We start from the raw sequence: 11,282 nt of genomic DNA, 5'->3' as shown, positions 1-11,282 counted from the left end.
GGTTTCGGGCTCATCGGCAGTGTACCGGGAGTGTCGGGATGGTGCCGGGGGACCACCGGGAGGGGTGTGACGACCCTAGGCTTCATGGGCCAAGAGAGGAGGCAAACCAGCCCCTGGTGGGCTAGCCTAAGCCACCTCTAAGGGCTCATGCAGCTGGAGTGGAAAATAAGGGAAACATACAAAAGGTGGAAAAGGTTTCCAAGTGGAAGGGGAATCCTACTAGGAGTAGGATTGGAGGAGGAGGACTCCTCTCCTCCCACTTCGTCCATCCAAAGGGGCAGCCCTAGGGTCGGCGGCCTCCCTCCTCTCCTCCTATATATACTAGAGCTTTGGACGGTTTTGATACACAACAATAATCAGTCACGTGCTGCCCTCTCTCAAGATCCGTTTCTCCTCGGTATAGTTTTCAGCGGTGCTTAGGCGAAGCCCTGCTGGACTAGCTCCACCACCATCGTTGTCACGTCGTCGCGCTGCTGAAGAAGTCATCTACCTCTCCGCCCCCTCTTTCTGGATTAAGAAGGCAGAGATCATCGTCGAGTTGTACGTGTGCTGAACGCGGAGGTGTCGTCCGTTCGGCGCTAGATCGGGACGGATCGTGGGACGGTGGCGATTTGGATCGCGAAGACGTTCCACTACATCAACCGCGTTTCTTAACACTTCCCGCTTAGCAATCTACAAGGGTATGTGGAGCCGATCTCCCTCTTGTAGATGATCATCACCATCATAGGTCTTCGTGTGCGTAGGAAATTTTTTGTTTTCCATGCGACCTTTCCCAACACTAAGGTGGAACCTATTATGCAAACAAAGACACTCCGCACTGGAAGTGGTAATATTATTGGAAAGAGTGTGATCCAAGATGTTTTTCACTTCTGCGGGATCATTAACTTTGATAGGAGGTTCTGTTGTTGCTAGAACTACAAGTTATGCGGATGCAATATATTTGCTTATAGTACAATTTGAAAGACAATTTGTGCACATGCATCCTTTTATACAATGGTTGTTCCTAGAATTCTCTAGTATCCATGAAGCTTCCACTAAACGTCTAGCTACTATATTCTTTTGTCAAGAACTTAGTAATATCATAAGAAGCCAGGGATATATTTTCTCATTATAGGGTTAACGGTGAATTCCCACCCATAGAGGGAATTCTTTATGAGTTGGAAGAAATAAGAAAACTAAGATCCACGGACTATGTTGCTTATGATGAGAACCTTAGAAAGAAGATACCGCTTAATGTCTTAGTTGATAAGATTTCTGAACACAATGGCCAATTTGATATACCAAATCTTGGATTTGATTGTGATCTTCAAAAAAATTTAAGGAAATACCTCCATGGGAATTTATACAATGATGAACTAACTATCACTTATGAAAAACCTAAGCAAGAGCCTCATGTTCCTCCTGAAGTAGACCTTTCGGATCCTAATGTTGTGATATTTAGTAACTTCAATTATTTTTGCTTCCTATCATAAATATTTCTGCTGAAATAAGTTAATGTGATTATAGCATGAAGGGTCATTCGTACAAATATGAGAACACTTGAAACTCTGAAATATGCCTAGCTAGGGGCGTAAAACAATAGCGCTTGTTGGAAGGCAACCCAATAATTATATCTAATTTTTCTTTTTACTTTGTGTTAGATTGTGATAACATTATTATTTAATCTGTAATTATTGTGTTTTTATATTTTAATTAGTGTTTGTGCCAATTAAAGCCGTTGGGATGATTTGCATGATGAGTAGAATTGGTATGGTGCAAAAACAGAAACTCTGACGTCCAGTGTAGAATTTCTCTGATTTTACTGGAATATATTTTTAAACTAAAGTTTTGACACATTATTTCTATAAAACTTCCTTAGGTATTCCTATTTTTCAGAATTTTTTGAGTTACACAAGTATAGGTGCATTACAGATTACTACAGAATATTCTGTTTCAGTCGGATTCTGTTTTTGCACATGTAGTTTGCTTGTTTTGATGATGTTATGGATTGTATCTGGGGCTATAAGCCATGGAGAAGTCAAGGTACAGTAACCTATGATAAAATAAAGTAAGAATCAACTAGTAACAGCACCTGAAAGTATTTCATATGTTGCTTATACTAACGGATCTCACGAAGATTTATTGAGTTTTATGTGATTGAAGTTTTCAAGTTTTGGGTGTTATCCCGATGGACAAACGATTGAGGAGCAGCAAAAGCCTAAGCTTGGGGATTCCCAAGGAACCCCAAGGTAATACTCTAGGAATACTCAAGCGTCTAAACTTCGGGATGCCCCGAAAGGCATCCCCTCTTTTTGTCTCAATCCATCGGTATTTTACTTGGAGCTATATTTTTATTCATCTCATGATATGAGTTTTGCTTGGAGCGTCATTTGATTTTGTTTGATTTTACTTTCAGTTTACCACAATCATTGTTTTCTTGACACACCTATTTGATATAGATACCACATCATCACAATTTTTTAGAATACTCTATGTGCTTCACTTATATCTTTTGAGCTTAGCAGTTGCTCTAGTACTTCACTTATATATGTTTGAGCACGGTGGTGTGTATATTTTATAGAAATATTATGCTCTCATTCTTCACTTATATTTGTTTGAGAGCTGGACAATAGTGACGATAATTTGCATGGGTGATAAGACTAGATCAAAAATAATGAGTATTCAATGAGTGATAATTAAAACCATCATGTAGCACATATACACAAATTGTGGGTTAATGATATTGATGTGGTGATGTGAAAAAGGTGTGAATGAATTATTATTAATTCCGATAGGTGTTGATATTAACAGATGTTAAACTTCTTGTTCATCTAAAAAATTAAAAAAAGGCATGGTGATGTTGTGTGAGCATTTCTATTCCTCGTTGAAATCCTAGTGTTGTTTTGAGTCGGACTCGCGCGGTGGTTAAGTCCTACTAAACCTCTCCCTCGGGGCATGCGAGTACTACTTTCATTTGTGATAAACTAATATATTTTTTTGAATAAGTATATGAGTTCTTTATTACTAACGTGACACCATGGACGTACGCAATCTCACCTCCTCATATTTGCTATCCTCTTCGGTATCGTGCATCGCCCATTCTCACCTTGCGGATCGGTGCAACTTTCACTCGTGCATCCAAATCCTATGACACGACCCTCTCTGTTGAACATAAACCTTTTTATATCCTCCTCAAAACAGCCACCATACCTATCTATCATGGCATTTCCATAGCCATTCCAAGATATATTGCCATGCAAATGCCATCGTCACTTCACATGACTACTTTGTTCATCATCATAATGCTCATGATCATATAGAGGTGACATAGTATATGTGGCTGTCGTGGGTATAAGTTTGACAGTAGAAAGGGGGTAAGATAAAGGAGCATGATCTATCAAGATGCACATGGGTGACACGGTGGTTTTAGCGAGTTCAGGCCTCTCATAGTGGAGATAACAACCCTACGTCTCGTGCTCCGGAGAGGCTTTGTTTTATCTGTCATGGACATGAGTTACATGGTATAGAGAGAGCCAGAGCTCCAGGGAAGGAATGAGCCCGCAGGGGGAGAAGAAGAAGATGTCCCTAGCTATGTGGAGGGGGGTGGCTTATATAGAGTGTGCCACCTCCTCACCTCTTATGTTACAAGATGGGGCATTGATGCCATGATGTCTGCCCACTACAGATGTCTTGCCGACTATTGGTATTTGCATGACCGAGTGAGTCATACAGCCGAGTGGTTGACTGTCATCCGAGTGGATGGAACGTACTTGTCTGAGTGGATCCGTACCGAGTGGATTAGATGTTGTCACGATCCAGTAGGAATTTCCCTTGTAGTCCTTAAACTAATAATGAGGTGCCCTTGGGTAGGACGTATTGGTCAGACCTATGACCCTACCCTAGGGCTATATCCCCGTCATTAGCCCCCGAATGGATCAGGGTCCGAGCGGTGAAGGTGTCAAGGTAAATCTTGTAGCAGCAGACCGGACTTGAACGTGCTTCAGGGCCTTGCAAAATTATGCGTTGATTGAAGTCTTCATCATTCATCCTGATCGATTCCGCTGAGTAGTACGTCCGAGTGAACTTAAGAATTGAAGTAGATCCGAGTGACCAACAGGATCTTGAGACTCTGACTGACTGTTGGTAGTCGGTTGGAATCTGTTGAATCTATTGAACTTGGATGTTGTTGGTGGACCTGACCAAGCAGAATGTTTCTTTTTTGTATTTCTCTTCCTGTGGGGGCACGCTCAGTGCACCCACTGGGTGTAGTCCCTGAGCCTCTGTCGGACTAGATGAGTCTGGCAGAGGGTTTAAGACTTCCAGTGCTTGTCATGTTGAATGTTTGTTGAATCTGCATTATATGATTTCTGGATCAAAGTCAAGTCTCCGAGTGTATTTTTTAACTTAGGCGATACGGGGTCGCAGCTAAGTTCCCGAGTGTGCAGCGTGTCTGTACTCGGAGTAGTTTTAACTTAGGCGATACAGAGTCGCAGCTAAGCCTCCGAGTGCGGAGCATGTCCGAACTCAGAGTTGTTAACTTAGGCGATACGGAGTCGCAGCTAAGTCCCCGAGTGTGGAGCATGTCCGCACTCGGAGTTGTTTTTAACTTAGACGATACGGAGTCGCAGCTAAGCCCCCGAGTGTGGAGCATATCCGCACTCGGAGTTGTTTTTAACTTAGGCGATATGGAGTCGCAGCTAAGTCTCCAAGTGTGGAGCATGTCCGCACTCGGAGTTGTTTTTAACTTAGGCGATACGGAGTCGCAGCTAAGTCCCCGAGTGTGGAACATGTCTGCACTCGGAGTAGTTTTAACTTAGGCGATACTGAATCGCAGCTAAGCCGAGCGGTGGTGCGCGGGGCGTCGGAGTGATGAAGACGTGCCACACGGAGTGGCGATGCGCATGGCATTCGAGTGAGGTAGACGATTCTGTCTAAGTGGCAACGCGCGGGGCGGCCAAGTGATGTATGTCGAGGAGGCGTCCGAACCACCGACGGCACGCGGGGCGGCCGTGTCCATGACGTCATTGAAAGGGCTTCCGAACACGTGAAAACGCATGAATGATCGTTGCGGCGACTGAGCTTGAGCAGCGACGAGGATGGCGCACGGATGCGTCGAGTAACCTGTGTATGAAAAATAGCACAAGCCAGCATAAAAAATTATCAAAGTAATATGATCTTTTCTGAAATAGTTTGCCTCTGAGTGAACGTCATGTGCGACTTCCTCGACACTCGGTAATGTAGAAACGATTATTTAATAGAATGTAGTCTGTGAAAAAATGACTTAGCTGCCTGACGACGCGCGGGGCGGTCGAGCGAAGTAGACACGTCCGGCTGAGTGGCGACGTGTTGGGCGGTCAAGCGATGAAGACGCGTCTAGCTGAGTGGCAACACGCGGGGTGGCCGAGTGACGACACGCAAAGCAACCAGGTGACGAAGGAGCCTTCAGCCGAGTGACGACACGCGAAGCTGCCGAGTGATGAAGGAGTCTCCAACCGTGTGAGGATGGCTTGTCTTGCTGACTCGCAATGCGCGAAGCTACCGAGTGCTGACGACGAATCCGAGCAAGGGACGGCGCGTAGGGCGGCCAAGCGCTGACGACGCGTCCGACTGAGTGACAGCATGCAGGGCGGCCGAGTGATGATGACGTGTGTTCGACCAAGCGCCGACGCGCAGAGCAGTCGAGTGATGACGGCGCGTCCAGTAGAGTGACGGTGCGCGGAGCGGCCGAGTGACGAAGGAGTGTCCAGTCGAGTGGTGATGCGTGGAGCTGTCGAGTGACGAAGACGTGTCTCACCGAGTGGTGATGTGCGGAGCTGTCGAGTGATGACGATGCGTCCAGTAGAGCGACGGCGTGCGGGGCAGCCGATTGACGATGGAGCGTCTGGCTGAGTGACGCCGCGCGGAGCGGTCGAGTGAAGAAGGCGCGCCTCACCGATTGGCGATGTGCGGGGACGGCCGAGTGATGATGATGCGTACAGTAGAACGACGACGCGCAGGGTTGCCGAGTGATGAAGTCACGTCAGGTTAAGCGATGATGCACGGGGCGATCGAGTGATGAAGTCGCATCCCGTTGTGTAGAGACGCGCGGTGTTGTCATGTGGACGTTTTGTTGTCCGAGTGACGAGTCTCTTAGTTATAGGGATAATCTGGTTTCCAGCTAGCCGAGTGACCCTACAAGTTAGCAAGTATAGCCACTATTCTTTGTGCCGGACAAAAAAGACCGTGTATTGATGCTAATTAGCCGGATTAAACGCGGGGTGGTAATATATGCATGCATGTACAAATTAATTGGCGTGAAAGGAGCATGCTTGTTATCGCTACAATAAATAGGTAATTGACGTTGGGAATACTCACCAATTAGCCACATAATGAGGCGATTATACCTTAATGAAATGGTCCACCCATGCTTCAAGGAATTGGGAGACCCATGTTAGGCATGCAATTAATGATTGCTGTTGGAGTTGCGTATGGGTGTGCATGGTAGCTCTCCTTCCATTCCTTTTTTCCTGCATGCAGTCAATTAATCAAGGAAGATGCCAAATAACAGCATTGAACGGTCATCGGTTGCAGCTTGCAAGCCGAGGCTGATTCGTAAGGCGTCGTTGCTGCGTGCCTCGGCCAGGAGGCCTCACCGGCAACCAGCGCCGGAGTAAGTAGCGCTACGCACCCGCGACGCGCGGCGTCGGTGCTTCCACCGCGGCGGTCGCCCCCGAGTGGCCGAGAACACGAGGCTAGAGTTGACGACGAGGCGAACGGTGTCGGAAGTCGTGCATGCGGGCTCAACGACCTGGTTGAGGACGATGCCCACGCGGGCGCCGGTGGCGGCCGGGCATCACGATGATGAGACGGGCGGTGCCTATAGTCGTGCGTGGATGCTTAACGACGACGTCGCACACGATGTGCAGTCGGTTGTGCCGATGTCGATGATGACGATAGTGCGGACGACGTCGATGGCCGTTGTGCCCATGTCGATGATGACGACAATGAGACGGACGATGCCGACAGCCACACGTAACGATGACGGGACGCCAGTGGCCGCCCGTGACGACGATGAGGCGAAGGACGCTGGTGGCCGCGCATGACAACGACGAGCCGGACGATGCCAGCAGCCACGCATGACGACCATGAGGCTCACGACGATGAAAAATACCATATGCATCATGACTTGATAGACGTCATGCCCCACGGTGGGCGCCAACTGTCGTGGGTATAAGTCTGACAGTAGAAAGGGGGTAAGATAACGGAGCATGATCTATCAAGATGCACATGGGTGACACGGTGGTTTTAGCGAGTTCAGGCTTCTCATAGTGGAGATAACAACCCTACGTCTCGTGCTCCCGAGAGGCTTTGTTTTATCTGTCATGGACATGAGTTACATGGTATAGAGAGAGCCAGAGCTCCAGGGAAGGAATGAGCCCGCAGGGGGAGAAGAAGAAGATGTCCCTAGCTATGTGGAGGGGGGTGGCTTATATAGAGTGCGCCAGCTCCTCACCTCTTATGTTACAAGATGGGGCATTGATGCCATAATGTCAGCCCACTACAGATGTCTTGCTGACTGTTGGTATTTGCATGACCGAGTGAGTCATACGGCCGAGTGGTTGACTGTCATCCGAGTGGATGGAACGTACTTGTCTGAGTGGATCCGTACCGAGTGGATTAGATGTTGTCACGATCCAGTAGGAATTTCCCTTGTAGTCCTTAAACTAATAATGAGGTGCCCTTGGGTAGGACGTATTGGTCAGACCTATGACCCTACCCTAGGGCTATATCCCCGTCAGTGGCAAAGACACCATTCACCATATTTTTTATACATGTCACGCTAGATCTTTGCACATCCTGGTACACTTCCAGAGGCATTAATTTAGAGTCATATTGTCCTATCAGTTTTCATATTGGGTTGTAAGTAAATAAAAGTGTGATGATCATCATTATTAGAGTATTGTCCCAGTTAGGAAATAAAAATGGGGGAGGCCAAATGAGCCCATCATAATAAAAAATAATGAGAGAAAAAGAGAGAAGGGACTTTGCTACTGTCCTTTACCAGACTTGTGCCACAAAGTGGCACCTTTTTTTTCATGTAGAGAGTCTGAGGTTATATCATTCATACGCTAGTGGGAATCACCTCTTCATAAAATAGGCTTGTATATTCCGATGACGGGCTTCCTCAAATGCCCGAGGTCTTCATGAGAAAGCAAGTTGGATGCACACCCCACTTAGCTTTAATGGAGCTTTCATAACTTATATCTCTTGTGCATCATTTGCATGGCAATCCCTACTCCTTGCATCGATATCTATCGACGGGCATCTCCATAGCTCGCTGGTATGCCTAGTTGATGTGAGACTATCTTCTCCACTTTTACCCCTTTGAAACCTACCACCTTATTCTATTCCACCTTTATGCTATATCCAATGGATCACGGTCATGTATTGCGTGAAGAATAAAAAGTTGATGCATATTAAAAAAGTACGATCCACTTGCTTGACTTGGACATCGTGGTGCTTGACATTTGTATTAATGTGGTGAATATGGAGCCATGCATTGCTAATATCAAAAAGACGGATGGGGGGTAAAACAATATTTCAAGATCGTATACTTTGAAAAATTAATCACAATAGGCCTTGCAAGCAATGTGACTAAGGAGTTAGTCATGGGATCTTGTATTACGGAACGAGTAAATAGACTTGCTGGTAACGAGATTGAACTAGGTATAGAGATACCGACGGTCAAATCTCGGGCAAGTAACATATCAAAGGACAAAGGGAACTGCATACGGGATTAACTGAATCCTTGACATAGAGGTTCAACCGATAAAGATCTTTGTAGAATATGTAGGATCCAATATGGACGTCCAGGTCCCGCTATTGGATATTGGCAACAGAGTGTCTCGGTCATGTCTGCATAGTTCTCGAACCCGCAGGGTCTCACACTTAAGGTTCGATGACATTTCGGTATACTTGAGTTATAGGTGTTGGTGACCGAAGGTTGTTCGGAGTCCCGGATGAGAGCCTGGACGTCACGAGGAGCTCCGAAATGGTCCGGAGGTAAAGATTAATATATATAGGGTGTCCTGTTTTGGTCACCGAAAAGGTTTCGGGCTCATCGGCAGTGTACCGGGAGTGTCGGGATGGTGCCGGGGGACCACCGGGAGGGGTGTGACGACCCTAGGCTTCATGGGCCAAGAGAAGAGGCAAACCAGCCCCTGGTGGGCTGGCCTAAGCCACCTCTAAGGGCTCATGCAGCTGGAGTGGAAAATAAGGGAAACATACAAAAGGTGGAAAAGGTTTCCAAGTGGAAGGGGAATCCTACTAGGAGTAGGATTGGAGGAGGAGGACTCCTCTCCTCCCACTTCGTCCGAACCAAAGGGGCAGCCCTAGGGTCGGCGGCCTCCCTCCTATCCTCCTATATATACTAGAGCTTTGGAGGGTTTTGATACACAACAATAATCAGTCACGTGCTGCCCTCTCTCAAGATCCGTTTCTCCTCGGTATAGTTTTCAGCGATGCTTAGGCGAAGCCCTGCTGGACTAGCTCCACCACCATCGTTGTCACGTCGTCGCGCTGCTGAAGAAGTCATCTACCTCTCCGCCCCCTCTTTCTAGATTAAGAAGGCAGAGATCATCGTCGAGTTGTACGTGTGCTGAACGCGGAGGTGTCGTCCGTTCGGCGCTAGATCGGGACGGATCGTGGGACGGTGGCGATTTGGATCGCGAAGACGTTCCACTACATCAACCGCGTTTCTTAACACTTCCTTCTTAGCAATCTACAAGGGTATGTGGAGCCGATCTCCCTCTTGTAGATGATCATCACCATCATAGGTCTTCGTGTGCGTAGGAAATTTTTTGTTTTCCATGCGACCTTTCCCAACACTAAGGTGGAACCTATTATGCAAACAAAGACACTCCGCACTGGAAGTGGTAATATTATTGGAAAGAGTGTGATCCAAGATGTTTTTCACTTCTGCGGGATCATTAACTTTGATAGGAGGTTCTGTTGTTGCTAGAACTACAAGTTATGCGGATGCAATATATTTGCTTATAGTACAATTTGAAAGACAATTTGTGCACATGCATCCTTTTATACAATGGTTGTTCCTAGAATTCTCTAGTATCCATGAAGCTTCCACTAAACGTCTAGCTACTATATTCTTTTGTCAAGAATTTAGTAATATCATAAGAAGCCAGGGATATATTTTCTCATTATAGGGTTAACGGTGAATTCCCACCCATAGAGGGAATTCTTTATGAGTTGGAAGAAATAAGAAAACTAAGATCCACGGACTATGTTGCTTATGATGAGAACCTTAGAAAGAAGATACCGCTTAATGTCTTAGTTGATAAGATTTCTGAACACAATGGCCAATTTGATATACCAAATCTTGGATTTGATTGTGATCTTCAAAAAAATTTAAGGAAATACCTCCATGGGAATTTATACAATGATGAACTAACTATCACTTATGAAAAACCTAAGCAAGAGCCTCATGTTCCTCCTGAAGTAGACCTTTCGGATCCTAATGTTGTGATATTTAGTAACTTCAATTATTTTTGCTTCCTATCATAAATATTTCTGCTGAAATAAGTTAATATGATTATAGCATGAAGGGTCATTCGTACAAATATGAGAACACTTGAAACTCTGAAATATGCCTAGCTAGGGGCGTAAAACAATAGCGCTTGTTGGAAGGCAACCCAATAATTATATCTAATTTTTCTTTTTACTTTGTGCTAGATTGTGATAAAATTATTATTTAATCTGTAATTATTGTGTTTTTATATTTTAATTAGTGTTTGTGCCAATTAAAGCCGTTGGGATGATTTGCATGATGAGTAGAATTGATATGGTGCAAAAACAGAAACTCTGACGTCCAGTGTAGAATTTCTCTGATTTTACTGGAATATATTTTAAACTAAAGTTTTGACACATTATTTCTATAAAACTTCCTTAGGTATTCCTATTTTTCAGAATTTTTTGAGTTACACAAGTATAGGTGCATTACAGATTACTACAGAATATTCTGTTTCAGTCGGATTCTGTTTTTGCACATGTAGTTTGCTTGTTTTGATGATGTTATGGATTGTATCTGGGGCTATAAGCCATGGAGAAGTCAAGGTATAGTAACCTATGATAAAATAAAGTAAGAATCAACTAGTAACAGCACCTGAAAGTATTTCATATGTTGCTTATACTAACGGATCTCACGAAGATTTATTGAGTTTTATGTGATTGAAGTTTTCAAGTTTTGGGTGTTATCCCGATGGACAAACGGTTGAGGAGCAGCAAAAGCCTAAGCTTGGGGATTCCCA

Source organism: Hordeum vulgare, chromosome 2H (genome assembly GCF_904849725.1).
Source record: "Hordeum vulgare subsp. vulgare chromosome 2H, MorexV3_pseudomolecules_assembly, whole genome shotgun sequence".
Lineage (NCBI taxonomy): Eukaryota > Viridiplantae > Streptophyta > Magnoliopsida > Poales > Poaceae > Hordeum > Hordeum vulgare.
Note: the sequence above shows the minus strand (reverse complement) of the source record.